This window comes from Episyrphus balteatus, chromosome 2, assembly GCF_945859705.1.
Source record: "Episyrphus balteatus chromosome 2, idEpiBalt1.1, whole genome shotgun sequence".
In the NCBI taxonomy this organism is placed as follows: domain Eukaryota; kingdom Metazoa; phylum Arthropoda; class Insecta; order Diptera; family Syrphidae; genus Episyrphus; species Episyrphus balteatus.
This window is the reverse complement of record NC_079135.1, coordinates 13,740,767-13,759,024: the sequence shown is the minus strand read 5'-3', so window position 1 is coordinate 13,759,024 and position 18,258 is coordinate 13,740,767. Positions and strand designations below refer to the sequence as shown.

General features: G+C 28.9%; 1 protein-coding gene across 2 annotated transcripts in view; it reads left to right on the top strand.

Annotated features, from left to right (window-relative positions):
• Positions 1 to 18,258, top strand: part of LOC129908361 (death-associated inhibitor of apoptosis 1) — a 45,639-nt gene that overhangs the window by 7,693 nt on the left and 19,688 nt on the right. Inside the window, exon 1 of one of the 2 annotated variants that reach the window (XM_055984804.1) lies at positions 15,388 to 15,556. The exons of the other annotated variant lie outside the window; for it this stretch is intronic. The gene's annotated coding sequence lies outside the window, so the exon portion shown is untranslated. Of the gene's footprint in view, positions 1 to 15,387; positions 15,557 to 18,258 lie in introns of those variants that run through there. 2 annotated transcript variants of the gene reach the window in all.

Sequence of the window (18,258 nt, the reverse complement as noted above, 5' to 3'; positions counted from 1 at the left end):
TCTGAATGTGATCATCAGATGTAAAACAGAAATAGTTCTATTTGTTCATTTAATTTTTGCTTCACAACTAAAAATGTGCATTACAAAGTTAGCGTAAATTTTTATTTAGATATATTATGTGTTATACATTTATAGAGATGGCGCAATAGTTTTTTTTTCGAAATGTACTTTACAATTTTTTTACGCCCACAATATTGAAATCCCAGTCCCATGTGTATGTACACGTTCATATTTCGCAGTAGAATGAAATTTTCTCAGAGGGATGATGATATCATTTGTATAGAGCTTCCGCAATCTGCAATAATAATAATTATTATTATTATCAATCCCAAAGGGGGAAATTTTCATCGAAATATCTAGAACTAGTTCACGGTTGAGGGGTTGTAATAAAATAAAAAAAAAATGAAATCATGTGTTCGATGCCAGCTGAATATTTTTTAATTAATGTCAATTCAATTCTGGCTTTTTAATGTGGATGAAATGTGGACAAACTTGAAGTCGTATTCGGTAAAAATAAAAGTTTTGTATATTTTGTAATTATGAACATTTCGAAAAAAAATTACGAAATTCTGTCTATATGGAACAGCAGGTAGAGGTTCAATATTAATTGATTTAAATGGGTTTTTTTTATTTAATCTTATCTATTTCCCCATAAATTTTGTATGCGTTTGCGTATGCAAATTTAATGATAAATTTATTTACTATTAATTCTTCATATATGGAACCGCTTTAGTAATAAATGTACAATTAAAACTTATTGCTCATACGCAAGAATGTAGGTAGTTTAATGGATTTGTTGGTGCTAGAGCTGTGTCAATCGTGATTGATTCGGTCTTTTTGACCCGTTCACCGAAAATTCTGAGTAATTGCAATCACTATAAACCAAATCAATCAATCCTTATATCAATCTCGTTCATAAAATAAGAAAGTACGAAGTAGAAAAGTACGTTTCGTTCATCCAAATCGTTTACAATCAAAAACCACGAAGTGGAAAAGAACGTTTCGTTCATCCAAATCGTTCACAATCAAAAACCACGAAGTGGAAAAGAACGTTTCGTTCATCCAAATCGTTCACAATCAAAAACCACGAAGTGGAAAAGAACGTTTCGTTCATCCAAATCGTTTACAATCAAAAACCACGAAGTGGAAAAGAACGTTTTGTTCATCCAAATCGTTCACAATCAAAAATCATCTAAAAAATCTGTCAGAACTCGGATTTCGTTCATTCCATTCATTCTCAATCATCATTTCGATATTATGATACAAGTTTATATGAGCAGGTTCAGAGTTTGAATTGAATCGGATTCGATTGGGAATTTCTATCGAATATCTGACCTTGACTTCTTTTTATTTTTGATGTATCTATTTCCACGTTTTGAAATTGACGGAGACATAATGCCTTACTAATAATCAAATTTACCATTAAAATTTTCCAAAAATATATTTTCAAAAAAAAAGCGGAGATAATTAGATTTTTAAAAAACTCTCATAGAAAATATAAACGAAAAATTGTTTTTAATATTTCAGGTTATACGCGATTTCTTGTTTCTTCTCTCATTTGTCAGAACGAAATGAGTGAAAAAGAAATGGTTTCGATTAATGAACGATTGATAGAAAAGACCGAATCTTTGATGAAATCAATCTTTGAACGATTCGATCTTTTGAAATGAACGATTTGCCCAGCTCTAGTTGGTGCAACAACAAATTATAAAAAACTAATAGATTTTATGAGTTAAAAAGAACATAAACTAGAATGCAAATTACATATGTGTAGTTTACGAAAAATAAGTGGGAAGGACCATACTCGTATGTTAAATATAGCATTCGCACTTTTATTTAAACTAAACACAAATTAGTTTCACCTTTCACAAATATATTTCACCTTTTAGCAAATATATAGCATTCGCACTTTTATTTAAACTAAACACAAATTAGTTTCAACTTTCACAAATATATTTCACCTTTTAGCAAATATATTTCACCTTTTAGCAAATATAATTAAACTAAAAGCAATTATAATTAAACTAAAGCAAACTATTTAAACTTTTCGCAAATCTATTAAACCTAAACGCAAAATGATTTAACCTTTTCTAGAAAAGGCTTTTGGTATCATGCTATGAAGAAGGGATAAGGATTTAGAAGGTGAAATAAATTTGTGTTTTGGTTAAATAGATTTGCTAAAAGTTTAAATAGTTTGCGTTAGTTTAATTATAATTGCTTTTAGTTTAATTATATTTGCTAAAAGGTGAAATTTATTTGCTAAAAGATGAAATATATTTGTGAAAGGGTTAAGTAGTTTGTGTTTAGTTTAAATAAAAGTGCGAATGCTATATTTCACCTTTTAGCAAATATAATTAAACTAAAAGCAATCATAATTAAACTAAAGCAAACTATTTAAACTTTTCGCAAATCTATTAAACCTAAACGCAAAATGATTTAACCTTTTTTAGAAAAGGCTTTTGATATCGTGCTATGAAGAAGGGATAAGAATTTAGAAGGTGAAATAAGTTTGTGTTTTGGTTAAATAGAATTGCTAAAAGTTTAAATAGTTTGCTTTAGTTTAATTATAATTGCTTTTAGTTTAATTATATTTGCTAAAAGGTGAAATATATTTGCTAAAAGGTGAAATATATTTGTGAAAAGGTTAAATAATTTGTGTTTAGTTTAAATAAAAGTGCGAATGCTATATTAGAAAATCTCTGAAATTAGACATATCGCATGTGGATTTTAATAAGTTAGTTCAGGCTAAGGTACTATACTTTATAGAATCAACACCATTGGCCACTTGGGCAATCCGTTTCACATTTTAGATTTGGGGGTTTCAAACAATGATCATCTTAAGTCAGCTTTATCACGTTTAATTTGAAGCTTTGAATGTTGGTAATCAAGTTCAACACTTAAAGGAAAAACTGTATACCCATTTAGGAAAAAAGATGAAAAAGTTTAATGTTTCAAGATCATCCCCGATTACTTATCAGTCTTTCATTTTTTAATTGATTTTTTTCAGATGAGGTCATCAAATAGTTTAAAAAACTAAAAATACGCTTTTACACTCCTCGCCACTTGAATAGGACACCCTTTTTGTTTTTAATATAAGTGGATATAATTCCAGTCTCTTAATAGGTAACAGTTCAATATTTTACTATTTTGTATGTCCCCTTATGCACTCTCTCTGTGAGCAAGATCATTCATTTTCAATGTCCCGTTATTTAAATTTTGCAATTTTTTGCGGAATAACTGTGAAAAAAGTGCTCCTATTTTGCGTCACTTGAATAGGACACCCTCTTTTTTATTGGTTTTCGTGTGCAAATCAAAGAAGGTGGAAATGCAAAACTGTTCTCCGATGTCTTTTAGGAATCTTTAGCTAATTTCAGCTTTAATGGATCACGCGAAACTATTGGCAGAGGAAGAAAAAGTGAAAATCAAGAGTGCATCCGTCTTTTCAGCAAAAAGGGTACAAAAACGCAACAAACCTGAAAAATTATTTCAATATTTTTACGGAACAAGTCCAAATGTCGAAAAAATATGAAAGGGTGAACAGTGAGTTGCGTTACTGCAGCTGACAGAAGACCGATTCTACGACTCGCATCAAATTTGCATGACTCGGCCGCCAAAAAATCGATAAAAGTGGTGTAAAAGCAAGTTTTCCAATACTTAAACGACTGATTTCGACGGCTAAACACATGAAGCCATTAAAGCTTAAGAAAAATCCATCGGTTAACACCTCCCGTAAAGAGCAATGCCTTAGTGTATAAAAGCACTAAAAACTTTTAAATAATTTAACTGATTTATATCGAATGTTTAGACCAAAAAGCGTAGAGCCCTTTTGGCTGTGTATTCTTTAATATCGTTTGTACCAATTAAGTGGTCGACGATTACTAATCTAACCATTTTATATAAGGTGGTTAAATTATTTTATAGTTTTTAGATTGTGAAAAAAGCCAATTTTTAGTTTCTAAACTATATACATATTTTATTTTTTACTTTTTAGTCTTGTCATAATAATTTTATTGAAATTAGGTGAAACTCGACTTGGGTGGTATTATTTGTTATTTGTTCACATAGGTTTAGATTGATCTGGGGTGTTTCGACCCTCCAATGCCCCTCCCTTGCATCCGGATTACCAATATGTTGTGTTGTAATCTGAACTACATAGGTATGTGTAAAAAATTCAAAGTTTCAGTTCGATACAATAACTGGAAAGGGGCCAAAATTGAGATTATTACACAGAGAAAAATATGACCCGCTAAAAACTAACAGATTGCCATATTGTTTTACCGTCCATACATTTCATAAGGAAATCTTATTAAAATCAACGATTAATAAGGTTTTTTTAAGGAGATTTCTTATTATTTTTATAGAGAAAATCTTATTAAAATTTGACTGAAAAGTTGATTTTTTTTTGCAACTTAGCACTAGAACAAAAATCGCGATCAATATTTTCATGGCAGGTTGGTTCAGGTGGTAAGGTGGGCGACTAATGATTTGAAGTCTCCAGTTCGATTCCCAGCCTGTTCATCGTTTTTTTTATTTTTTTGCAGATTTTAAAACAATAAGGAAAACCCGATTGTTTTAATAAGGTTTCCTTCTTGGATGAAAACCATAGAGAAATCTTATTGTTTTTGTTCTATTTTATGTGGTCTATTTTTCTCTGTGTACATTGGTATTTTGTTAGTTTGTCAGTTACAAGTGAAGCTTATAAAAGCAAAATTGTAAAAATATCAATTAAAAAAATGCATTTGAAATGAAAATTTGCATCAAAAAAATATATTTTGCAACTAAAAATATTTTGCATTCAAAAACAATGTTATTGCAAATAAAAAAATTTCTGCACTGAAAATAAAATTCAATGCAAAATTTGTGTATTAAATATTTTTTTTTTAAATTCGTCGGTTTTCATACTATTATACTTAGGGGAGAAGGGGGCCAAATGTAACACTTTTTACTAAAACCGATGGTTCTCCTACAAATTTTAAAATAAGTCAACCCAACCTTTTTTAAATAAAAGAACCACATTTTAGCTGCAAGATCCATCACGGTAATGTTGAAAAATAAAGCTTCCAAAAAAAAAAATCGTGTTGTTTCAACCTACCCCACATACGGGGCAAAGTGTAACACATACCGGGGTAGGTTGTACCAAGAACTAAAAATAAGTAAAAAATAACTTTATTTGTTTATATTTCTTTATTTTAATTAGTAATAATAAAAACAAACGTCAGTCATGAAATTTTGGTGCAGATTTGAAAAAAAGGGATTAAATCCAAGATTTCGGAGAAGATTTGACTAAAGTCTTAAATTAAAATTAATTGAATTCATAAATAGTTTTATAAGCTTTATAAATTCAAGTGTTAGTTCAAAATGTGTTTGCAATTCCAAAATAAATACAAATTCATTTACAAGCATTCATATCCACGGTTGTTGGTTATACTAGGTAAAAAATTCTTATGTGGGTAAGAAAAAAGTGGGGTAAGTCGAAAAAAATCGTTACGTTGAACGTTAAAGTAAATCTTTCTTCCCTGAAAATTGAATAAATATGCTCCAAACCGAAAAAGGTTTGAATTCTGGTACTTATTCAAAAAATTAGTTTACATTAGTTGATAACAAACAGCATTTGTTGTAATGCAAAATAAATAAAAATAAAATAAACGAAAAATCACAATTCACTTGTAAAAAGTAAAAAAAGTCGAATAAATACAAAATAAAAGGAGTTTTTATCTGAGTCACACTTTATGCAATCATAAATACCTAAGTGAACAAATCTATAGGTAGGTTTTTGCATGTTACAACTTGCCCAAGCATGAAATTTTTCACACAAAATCAATTTGAATAAAAAGCGAAACTGATATAGACATAACATTTACACACAATTAGAGCCAAAACACAAATGCATATAACAAAAAAATACTTAGCAATCTATCTTTTTCGGGTTAAGAGGTAGACCAAAAATAAAATTAAAAAAAAAAGTTACAAACATGCTTTTTTGGACACCACTAGTATAACTTCTCACCCTGTGATCTTATCTTCAACTGAAGAAAATGTGCCGGTAGATATGGAAAAATTGAGCATTTTTCTTCTTTACGCGTTTCTTAATATTGAAAGGAATATGGTTTTTTTTAGCTGTTAATTCTTACCCCTGTTACTTTTAGCCCCACTCCCCCTTACTTACTATTTAGCTTAAAATAGGTTCAATATTATAGTTGAAATAGCCAATGTATTATCATATAGCCAAAATTGTAAGAAATTCGAAGAATATTAAAAAAACATAATGTACACATTTTGCATTGATTTTTTTTTCAATGCATAAAATTTTGTATTTGCAAAAAAAAATTTTTTTTTAATGAAGAATATTTTTACTTACATCAATAAATATTTTTTTTAAGACAAATATTTTTCAGTTGCAATAAAAATTTTATTTTCAATTCATTTTTGTTTTATTTGCAATAAATATATTTTTTTAGATTGCAAACCAAAGCAATTAGAAAGCAAACAAAAGTGAACAAAAAAAAACAAGAGAAAAATTAATAAAATAGCATATTAAACATAAGGAATCATCAGATCCGTTTTGAGCGAATTTAGACACTTAAGAAACAGTTCTATAATAACGAAAGCCCTTTAACGTCAGCAATCATTTACTAGCGCCTAATACAGTCTTGATATTCACCCAGTAATTAAGAATCTGAAAAAAACCTCTTGAATAAAAAAAATTTCACTCCGAATAAAGTTGTATCACCTATCTTATGAACATCCCACACCCAAATTGAACTCAACAACATACAAATGGCAGCGAAAATAATTACCTACCTAAACAAATGTAGACAAACGTAAATTAAACATTAAAAAATAAAGAGAAATAATGAGCTCATTTAACACAAGAATTCACTTCTTCAAATATACAAATAAGACGACTGCATTCACGCATTTTTAAAAAGTAGTCAAGTACTTCTTGTCTTGTCTAGGCTTTTTCTTGTTCTTCATTTTTGTTGTTGTTTTTTTATATATTTTTTTTTTTATTGGAAAAAAAACTTTTCACTAAAGTCCCAACTCGCAAGCTTCAAAGTCGGCTTTCATTTCATCGTAAGATCGTAATTTTCGATATTATATATATGGTTGAAGTGTTTGCTAGTTGCCGCTCTTATCCAAGACACACAGCACACAAACGGGTGCCGCGGCGGCATTAAGTTGACAGGGTGAAGCTTTGTAGACGATGATCTACTTGATGCGAAGCTACTGGTGGCAAGTGCGTAATTAGGTGTATTTAGTACGCGCGTATAAGTTCTTTTTCGCATTTTTTTTTTTTTTTTTTTAAGAGGAAGGTACACACATGGAGAGACACATGGAAGACACAAACAAGAATCATCGTCCTTTGGCAAGGATAACGATTTAAATCCTCAAGGGGACCACCGACTTTAAACAGCTGGCGGCATCTCGCAAAACACAAAAAATATAAAAACTATTTATACAAAGGTACCTACATCTTCTGTACCTGAACAGAATATACACACATAAGCAGTCTTTGATGATATACCTTCTGTGAGCTGGAAGATCCTTTAGTGTTTAATCTTCGTTTTTGGATTTTTTTTTTCTTTAAATACGTATCACTACATCCTTAACATTCGGAAGGTAGATGAAGTTGATGTTTCTTTATGTTTGAAACATCTGCAACTTGATAAAGTGTTGTGCCTTGTGCCACAGGTTCGTGCTATTGGGATGGAGCACATGTTCCATTCTTATATCAACTAAGAGATGGTGGTTGTTTATTATTATTTTTTTTTTTTTTGTTAGTTTGTTCTTTCATCCAAAAAATTCTTTTCGATTGAATCTTCTTCTTAATTTTTTTTTTTTGGATCAATTTTTTTTTTGATTGTTTTGTAGCACCTGCCACAGGTGATAATTTTGTCTTATGTTTATCTTTTCTTTAAAGTTAAAGCCTCAAAGAATTTCTTTTTTATAGTCTGATTCACAACACTTTTTCTTGTTAAAAAATAAATGAAACGAATGAGTTATAAACAAATTGGGGTTTCACGCTTCCTTTCCTTCTGATGTGATGTTGGTTGGATGTTTAAAAAGGTAAATGTACCTTATTCCTACTATGAAGAAATTTATGCTGTAGCTTTATGTTTATGTTAGTTGGAGTGGATATGGTCTTGGTCATCTTCCAGAATGTATTCATTTAAGTTTCTAAGAAAGTAGTTTATATAGGGGGTCTTTGTTTTGGTGGTATGTATTATGAAAAAAGGGGGCTTTTTTAATAGGAACAGAAAAATATATTTCATGCTTCCGCAAATTCAAAATTGATTGTAGAGGGAATATAAAATATATTAAAAGTTACATAGCTATCTATATAGCTAGCTACGACTGAGGTTATTTAGATTTTTTTTTATTTTCGTTAAGTCCCCCTAAATTTGTACAAACAAAAATTGTATTTGTGGTTTACTTCTTTTTTCAAATAAACCCCTGTCTCAAGACGACCGAAGCAAGACGGAATCAAGTTTTAATTTTGTTAGTTTTCCCATGAATTTTAAATACAAATTTACCATAATTTAGAGTGAGTAATACCTATAAGAAAACTTTTTTTATTTAGGCAAATTAACTCCGCTACAATTCTGCAGCAAATATTCCAAAACATTTTTGGATCCAAAACATTTTTAAATTAAAAAATTATTTTAGATTTGAAATGAAATCGATTCCATAACCACTTTCACTCTACCTGAACTAAGCCTTTAGATGAAGTAGAAATAAATTGAATTTTCAATAAGGTGGGGACATTTTTTATTTGAATAACTTTTTCTAAGTTGATTGAAAATATACTTACGATGAAAAATAAAACTACACCTAATGATTTGGTGTAATTTGTATCACAACTACGTTATCAGAACTAGGCTCCTTCATTTAAAAATTATTGTATTCTGTTTTGATCTATTAACGGGACTTTATATGTGACCGCACTTCTGTAGCTTCGTTCTCAAGGTACAAATATTTTAATGTTTTTAGGTGTTGTTTTCAGCTCAATTTTTGACAAATTTCCATTGATTTTAAAAATGTTAGTTTTAATTTAACAAAAATTAATAATTTGTTTTATAACTTTAAAAAATGCCTTATTGAGTAGCTTTTTTTCTTATCATTATGAAAGATCTATTTATTTCCTTAAACTTTCTTAGCATTAAAAAACAAACACATATGAAAAACCTCCAAAAAGTTATTTTTTTGCTGAGTTGTTTCTATTTTTAAAAAGCTAAAAAATATAAACAAAATTTTAGAAACAGTTAAAAACCGTATTTTTTAAAAGAAAACAACGTCTAAAAAACATAAGACCGTTATTTCAAGACAACGAAGCGAAAACGAGAAAATTACCTCATCAGTTCTTCCACTTAGAATTACCTTAAGAGACCATAATTTTCTTCTGAGGCGGTAACTATGGGACAACCTCTATGTCATTTTTAAACTAACATCAAAAGAATTATTTTCTTACAAACCTTCATAAAGGATGTGTTGGATTTTATTTTTAACAACTAAAGTTTTTACTAATACACGGTTAAAAATTTTGGTGTAGATTCTACGAAAATTTGTGAGGCAACACCAAAATTTTCTTTAAATTTGATGAACAATTTAATACAAAATTTAATGAAATTTAATTATTTTTATATTTAAAATGAAGGATGTATTCCGAAATTTAATTTTACTGTTACATAACCTCAAAACTATTGCCCGCTCAGAAAAATAATTTACTACAAGGAAAAAGATAAATAAATTTACAATAACTTTGGTCAGACAACCATTTTTATAGGACCCATAGTTTTGGAGATATAGAGCGATTCGCGTTTTCCAAAATGGCGGATTTCGCCAGGGGTGGCGTCCCGAAAACCAGGACTTAAGCTTTTCTAATACCCCTCTTTCAGATTTGAAAAATTCAGCCGTCCTGTATTTCGTTCCACGAAAAAGTCTATCTTTCCTGTACTAAATGATATTTCTTTCTTTTTCTTTTTTATAATTTTTCTTTATTATTTTAAGTATTTTCTTTCTTGCTTCTTTAAAATGAAACAAAAACATTTCTGAAAATGATTACTTATCAAAATACATAGTGCAAATTCAGATTTGTATTTCTTATCAGAAAAGAGAGGTTTCCAAATGCATTTTTTCTGAACCAAAATAGTTTTATTTAGGTACTTTTTCAGATAGCGATACCTCTAAATCCAGCCACAAACAAATTTGTTTCTTTTTTAAATTGGCTTTCATTTTCGTTTATGTTTTTAATACAATTTAAAATTTGTTTTTTTTGTACTAAAAAAAAGAAGACGAGTAGGTATTCAATTTCAATTCTTAACCAGATAAAGTTATAATTTAGGTGCAAAGGAATTAGTTATTAAATCAAATTTTCTTATATTTTAATACTTTTGGTTATATTTTAAAGTTTTGTATTTAAAACTAATACATTTTACAAAATTATTAAAAAACTGTGTAATAAAATCGCAGTATTAAAAACTAATAATTTTTGATTAAAGAACGGCCACCAAGTTTATGTGCAAGTCCGTGCACGTGCATATATTTATTCAAAACATTATAAATCTAACCAACACTATAATAGTTCTGAATTTTTTAATGTTTTTCATAATAAAATCAATGAAAAAGAAAAACATTTTACCTGCCTATCAAAATATTTAAGCAACTAAGATAGCTATGAACTCATGTATTCTTCTTCATTAGTTAACCAAACATTTCCGTAATTCTTAGATAAAGACCTAATTTCAACTCAATCCTGGTATCGTAAAATACAAAACAAAACCCCGCACGTGTCAATCGACAGCATGGGTGGGGTCATTGGCAAAAGAACTGACGTATATCTATTTCTACCTAAAATCGTCACTAATTACCTACTCAATAGGTAGAACAATGAACCCAAAACCCATCCCTCGTCATAATTATTATAGGTCTATGTACTTACCTCCGTCTTATCACTTCAAATTTCCAGTCTTCTTGTCAATTTCCCAATGTGACTCATGTGTGCATTGTAAATCTGCACTTCAAACAATAACCACAATGCTAAATAAAGAATTCTGCAGCAAAGTGACAAATACCATTCTCCGTCATTATTTTTGATCTTCCCTTTTAAACCATCGATCATTGACCATACACATTCTTTATCGGTCATTATTTTTTTATCGTATATTGACCTAACCTAATTACCAATTTTTTTTTTTAATTACCTTCTTCTTCTTCAAATCTACCGTTTCAAAGCAATAAAAATTGAAATTATTATTATTGTTTAAAGTTATTATCTTTTGTTTAACAAAGGAAATCAACAACAATGAACGAGCGAGCATCAGTGCAATAGCACACTACGCACTGACTCAGTGCATCATCGAAAAGGCAAACAGGGGCTGATGCCCGATAGAGTGTTTTATGATGTTTGCTTAATCACCACCCCACCAACCAACCAACCACCATCATTTCAGTGAACTATACTCCTCAGCTTCTAATTTGTAGAAAAACCACTTCAAGCTTTTAAGCTTTGCTTTGTACATATACAACATGTTTGCGGCTTGATGCAATTCATTTGCGAGAATCACAGGTGTTTGCCTTTTGCCAACCATAGGCCTTGCAAGGTCGTTCGATTGCTCTTACTGTTACTACACTGGATTTCTATATGAAAAACCCCGCCCCTCGCTGTTCTCTCCTCTTCATCTACTCAAACTTCCCTATAATCAATCTAAGTAAAGGCGGTGTGCAGTGCACTTTGGAACGTTTAGACACATACAAAGACGCTTAACACCCAGGCTTAAAATTTATTATTAAATTGGAAGTTATTTTTTTCCAACTTTGAATTGAATTATCACGTCATATAGTTTTTGACAAAAAGTTATTTCGGTTGATTTCTTGGTCTGAGTCGCGCTTGAAATAATATATTTCTCAAGCAACAGTCACCAATCAGCACTCTGATCGTGAGCGCCATTAATTTAAAAAGACCCTAAAATGAGCAGCACATTTCAAAATTATACATGTGTACACTCTTGGTCATTTAAATAAGTTCATTGTTTTTGTAACACTTTTTTGTCTTTGTCTAAATAAGTCTGCAAAGGAAGTTTGAATTAGAATTAGTTAGCAATAACTAAAAGTAAAAAAAACTATCAAGTTTTCAAATTCAGTGGGGGTTAAAAGTTGTAGATGTTGTTAAGAAATCTAAAAAAGGATTAAAAATTGTTTTTAAAACACCCAAAACACGCTTTTGAATGGTTTTAATCTTCAAATTTGGTATGCATTTCTGAAGAAATTATTATTCGATAAGAAGTACGTCGCACAGTGGTACCGGTTTCTAAGAAGGGCGGCCATAGGGGATTATGGTTAGGATAGCAACAAAATATACATGAATATGTGTGAGAATATATTTTTTTAGCAATTAAAAAGAATAATTCAAATAAAAACAATTGATTTATAAAAAAATCTTGTATATTTAATAACAAAATGTAAAAAGAAGCCTTGAATCATCATACAAACAAATGATAAGTTATTTTTTAAAATTATTTATTTGGTTTTTTTTTTTCGATGTCAGTCATAATTTTTATATTAAATTTTAGATTTAAAGCTTGATTAATATCATATGTTTTTATAAAAATATGTACAAAAGATTAAAGAAAACATAAAAACTTATAGAAAACAAAAATAATATGCAAAAGTTTTAAATATGAGAAATATGAGTAAAATTGAAGCAGTGGGTGTGAAAGAGTCAGTCGTAGCCCATCGCACTTATTCGCAAACAGATTCAATTGTTTAGGAAACTACACATGCTAGAGAAAATTTATGTATATGAATCATGTATTTATTTAATGATAACATACTTAAAAGTTCCGTTAAAGTGAGAAGAAAATCAAAAGTATGGAATTTGAACCTGTCCTTTTCTAGTCTGTTTTTTTGTTGAACATTTTAAATAAAATAGAATTGTAAACTCTTTAAATATAGTACATACCTTCAACTTTAAGTTCAATAACAAAAAAAAAACTTTAAAAATAATTTTAACCGAAAAATACACTTAAAAGTTTAAGTTGATTCGGGACCAAAAATAAAGTATTGAAACCAGACTTTTATTCGACAACTTTTCATGCACGATATAAAAAGTTCCCTTATTTTCTCAAAATTTCTGTTATGCCATCTTAAAGAATAGGCTTTTTGTAACAAATATAACGAAAAATGACGTCATTATATAGACATCGATATTTCGGCTTATGGCCTACTACGAAACCACTGTGCGTCGTAGTCGTAAACCATTTAAGCGATTTTAACGAATTTTTTTAAGGGGACAATTTAATAACGCAAATTAAAAATCTAAGAAAACTTTTCAAAAATATCAATTTTGGATTTTAAAACAGTTTTGGTTTTTGAAAAATCAATTTTTTTCAAAACGAATCAATATTTGTTGAAATTTTGTTTTAATGTGTACCAGAGATACCCAGAAGGAGATGGGAAACTTCTGACGTCATACTGGTTTGCCTACAAGCTCGAATTGACGCTTTTGGCTAAGTATGCGTGAAAACACTGTGGTTGCATTGTTTTTGTATTTCACATTTAAGAAATTAAAACAGCACGAAATAAAAAAATGGGTTTTGGGGGTAAAACGTACGAAAGTTTCCGATCTCCTTCTGGGTATTTCTGGTGTGAACTGCATACCAAATTTGTTTGAAAAAGTTTTGAAAATTTGTATATGCTTTACAATTTTCAAAAAAAAAAATCAAAAATTTTTTGTTCTGCTTTTTACGTAGCTGGAGCGAAACAAAATTACAAAAATAACAAAATTAGTTCTTCTATGTTGAAATTATGCTGGAACAAAAAGTACTGAGGTGTTAAAGTGTACCAATTTGAAAGATTTAATTTGGTCTAAGATTTATTTAAATTTGTATCAATTAAATTTTATTGTTAATTTGGCAAGTTTGCAAGTTTTAAAATTTGGTATTTGGTTTCAACATAGAAGAACTTGGCTCCTTCTTAAAGTTATTTAGAAAAAAATATTTTGTATGCACACAAAATTTAAAAAAAATTTACCTGCCATTTTTAAGAAAATGTTAATCAAAGCTTCAAAAATCTTTTGTTTTGAAGAACATTATAAGCCCGTTTTCGAAAAATTTATTTTTCAAAAAAATGGAACTTTTTAACAATCAAAAATTAAAATTTTGAAAATTTTTGAAATGGGCTCCCTCGTTAGTAGGAAATAAAAAAAGTTGTAGGTACAGTTTATAACGGTTTAAATATTTTTAAATTTAAAAGTACGCTCTTATGTTAAGTGTTAGAGTGATTTTTGAGAAAAATAATTTTTTCCGTTTTTGTTAAAAGACCGTAATAAAGGAGTAACACAGAAAATTGTTACATTGGCCCATAAGCTAACGTCACTTTTCAGTACATTTTCTTGAGATCTACATATCTCCAGAAAATAAGATCGATCTCAAGAAAATGTTCTAAAAAGTGAGAAAATAGCTAAGGCCTATTTTTTTGCATACGAGACGACCCATTGTTTCAAAAGAACAAATTTTGAACTATATCGATATGTATAGGTATGTATTTCAGAATAGTATATTACCATTCATTATTTTGACAAAAATTCGTAACAAAGATTGCTTATACACGGTAACTCAAATATCATGATTCATTTCGAAATTCAACAAGTGTGAAAAGCAATGTTGTTGTTGTGTTGTAATGAAATTTTATGTAAAACGATCACAACTCATTTAATTGAACCTATTTAAATGACGTGTAGTGTATATAGCGTAAGTTGCTTTTGGTATTGTATTTTCTCGAATTTACTTGATGTTATTGTTATTTGCGTCTCGTTTCTTTTTTCATATTATTTTGTATTTTATTTCATTTTATAACAAACAAAAAACTCTGTCTGAATCATTCCGGATGCCAATATGTACTTTGTACACATCATACAAACAGAGTTTGACTGTGTGTGATGTTGATGAGGTCGATTAAATTTGCATTATTTAAATATTTTTCAGTTCGAAATTCGAATTAGCTGGAACTAAAGTTTTTGTTTTGTTTTGTCATTCGTATCTGATGGATCTTATCTAAAAATTTCGTTCTTCTAGTGCGTAATTTTCGAGTTGTTGTTGTTTTTTTTTTTCAAATTTCCAAAACATCGTTATCTTATGTAGTATCTATATACTTACCGGTTGTTTTGAAAATATTGTTCGTTTGTTGTATAAAATTGTTTACAACATCTCTTTCTTTATTTTGTTGTCAAAATAAGTAAAAAGGGAAGTGATAAAGGGAAACTTTCCACACTGTATCTGTAGATACTTTTTTGTTATTGTGTTTACTTGTTTTGTGATTATATTTTTTTTTGTAGATTCCTTCTCTTTGCTCGATTTAATTAAAATTAATTATTAACAAGAAATATCATTTTAGGAATGTTCGTTTCAATTGAATTCAACCAGTGTGAAGGTCAACATTAAATAATATTAATAAAACGAAAAATATTCAACCTACGTGTTAAAATTCATATTTTGGTTTTACTTGTGTTTTAAGCTTAAACCTTATACAAAAATATATAGGAGTTTTCGTGCATTCTCGGGTGAGTGATTTTGTAATTTGAATTTAACCTTGTTGCATTTTTTATTTTTTGTTTAAATAAAAAATACAAACCCATATTATTTACTTTTTTTTTTGTTTTTTCTCTGAAAGTGTGAGTTGTTTTTTAAATTTAGTGCTGATGTCAGTTCAACAAAAATTAATTGAATAAATTGGGTGAATTAATGTGTTTTTTTTTTTTTTTTTTATTCTGCATTAAATTCAGAGTTGTCATTTTATTCATATATGTAGGAACACTATAGACGTAAATAAAATGCGACTCTAAAACAATTTGGAATTAAAACTAATTAACAACGCTGAACTCTTTAAAGTTAAACAAAAATGTGTTTACACCTTAATCTATATAGATATCCGGGCGCCATGTTGTTTTAAAACCAAGCTACCAAACATGTATACATTATTGTTAATATGTAAACGTTAACTGATACTTATGCAGATGGTATAGAAAAATCATCAAAAAAGTGGGTTGAGCACACATTTTCTTTAACTTCAAAAAGTGAAAGAAAAGAAAACGAAACCAAACGAAAGATTTCACCTCGAATTTTTTAAGACTTCATATTTAACTCAATTTCGGAAATGTTTTGAAATCAAATTTCATTTTTTTTATAAAGTGTTTCGGTACAAGTTCCAAATTTCTTCTCCCTCATAAAATACCTTTTCACGCGACATTTAAAAATGATCTTTACAAATTCTTCCAAATATTCTTCAGTAAAAAAGTAGCGTCCACATTATGTTGATCAAGTGTGTTGATCAACACGCTTGTTCAACAAAGTAGATAAAATGTGGACGTGTTGATCAACTTTTTCTGACCCGAACGCAATTCGATTGAAACCGATAAAACTGCGTCCACAATATGTTGATCAACTCTGTTTTTTTGTTTAAGTTGTTGTCCCTCATGTTAAGTGTGGACGTGTCATTATTGATGTTTAATGTCAGTGAAATGTCATTTTTAAATTCAACTGTGAGCAACTCTGTTGATTAACATGACCACATTTATTCCATTTTGCAAATCAAGCTTGTTGAATAATGTTGATCATCACAACTCAACAAATTGTGGACGGAGCTTAAAGATAAAAAAAGAGATTTGAAAATTGAAATGTAAAATTTTTTAGGTATTGCAATTATCTCGAAAATGTCTCTTAATATTTCGATTAAATTTGTTCAAAATAATTATCCGGCTGATTTTAATAAAACTGCGTTTTTAGTTTTAGTTTGTTGACATTTTTGGTTAATTACTTTTATGTCCTTAAATGCCAGAAATAATTTTATTCATAATTTAAAGAGATATTTTTTTTAGAATTTTTAAGGTTAAAATTAATTTTAATTTTCAAAGAACAATAAGAAAAAATTTTTTTTAATTTTAAAAAAGCTTAACTAAAAGTTTAAAATTTCTATGATAAGCTAAAATAAATGTTCTTTAAACTATAAGAGCAAGTTCGAGCGACCTAGTCATGCATTTTATTTTAAATTAATTAAAAGGAGACGTTTTTTGAATGAAATAAATTTCCTTTTAATTGTAATTGGTAGGTATATGACATGTAGAAATGAGGTTTCAATTAATGGTACTAAAATGCTCCTTGAATGTAAAAACAAAGATTTATTTCTATGGCAATGGCATGACATTGAGGCATACTGAAGCTCAGTTTTTAGGTATCATACTCCAAAAGCATTTAAGTTGAAGTTGTTTTTGTTTGTAAAAATATACTATAGGTACCTAAGTAGGTACAAACCTTCTTCAAGAGTAAATATTTTGTATTGACAATTATAACGTAAAATATGTAGTATTTTATTACTATCAATAAACAAATTACCTAATAACTTTTTGAAGTAATAAATAAAACTATTGCCATATACTTTGAACGTATCAAGTCTCAATAAAGATAAGATTAGTAATTTAATCAAATGGCGTTTTCTAATCACATTGCAATTATAGGTTATATAGCACACACACATTTTTTTACAACTTTTTTATTATTTCTGGAAAAAAAACTAAATGATATCAACATTTGAAAATGAAAGTGAACAAATATGTATGTAGGTGTTGTCTTAGCTTATGTCACCTATTATTTCTCAAAAAATTAAACGTGCGATCGTGATTATCTACCTAGATAAAATAATACAAATATATATTTATTATTCGAGGAATTCCGTCGTTCAATATTACTTATTTGTTTATTTGTGAATTTTTCGTCAATTTTTATTGACACGAAATTGTCACTTCCAGTTATAAAAATACCCATATTATATTTCGTCATTTAAACCGGAAGTAGGGTTTTAGTGTTTAAATAGTTGTGTCAATATAAGGTACCCGTCATAAAAATTTTATTTAGGCGAAACCGTGAATGGTCAAAGTGGTTTTGTTTTTTATTTGTAAACCAACACAGCTAATTTAAATTTAAGGTTCCCTTAACTACATGTGTGATAAAAAAAATTTAAAAGTAATGGTTCGATAGTAATACTTACCTATTACTGTGGGTCAAAAAAATCGAATATCTTTTTTTTTTGGTTTTTTACTCCGAAAAATCCATTGCTACGAAAATACTACCCAAAAATGAGCTCTTAAAAAAAAATGGTAAGATCCTCCGCTTCGCAGTTTTACATTTTTACAAAAATCATTTTTTTATGAATCGATTTTTTCGCAAATTTCTTTACATGTTCTTGGAGGAAATTGAACGCTCGCCTTAT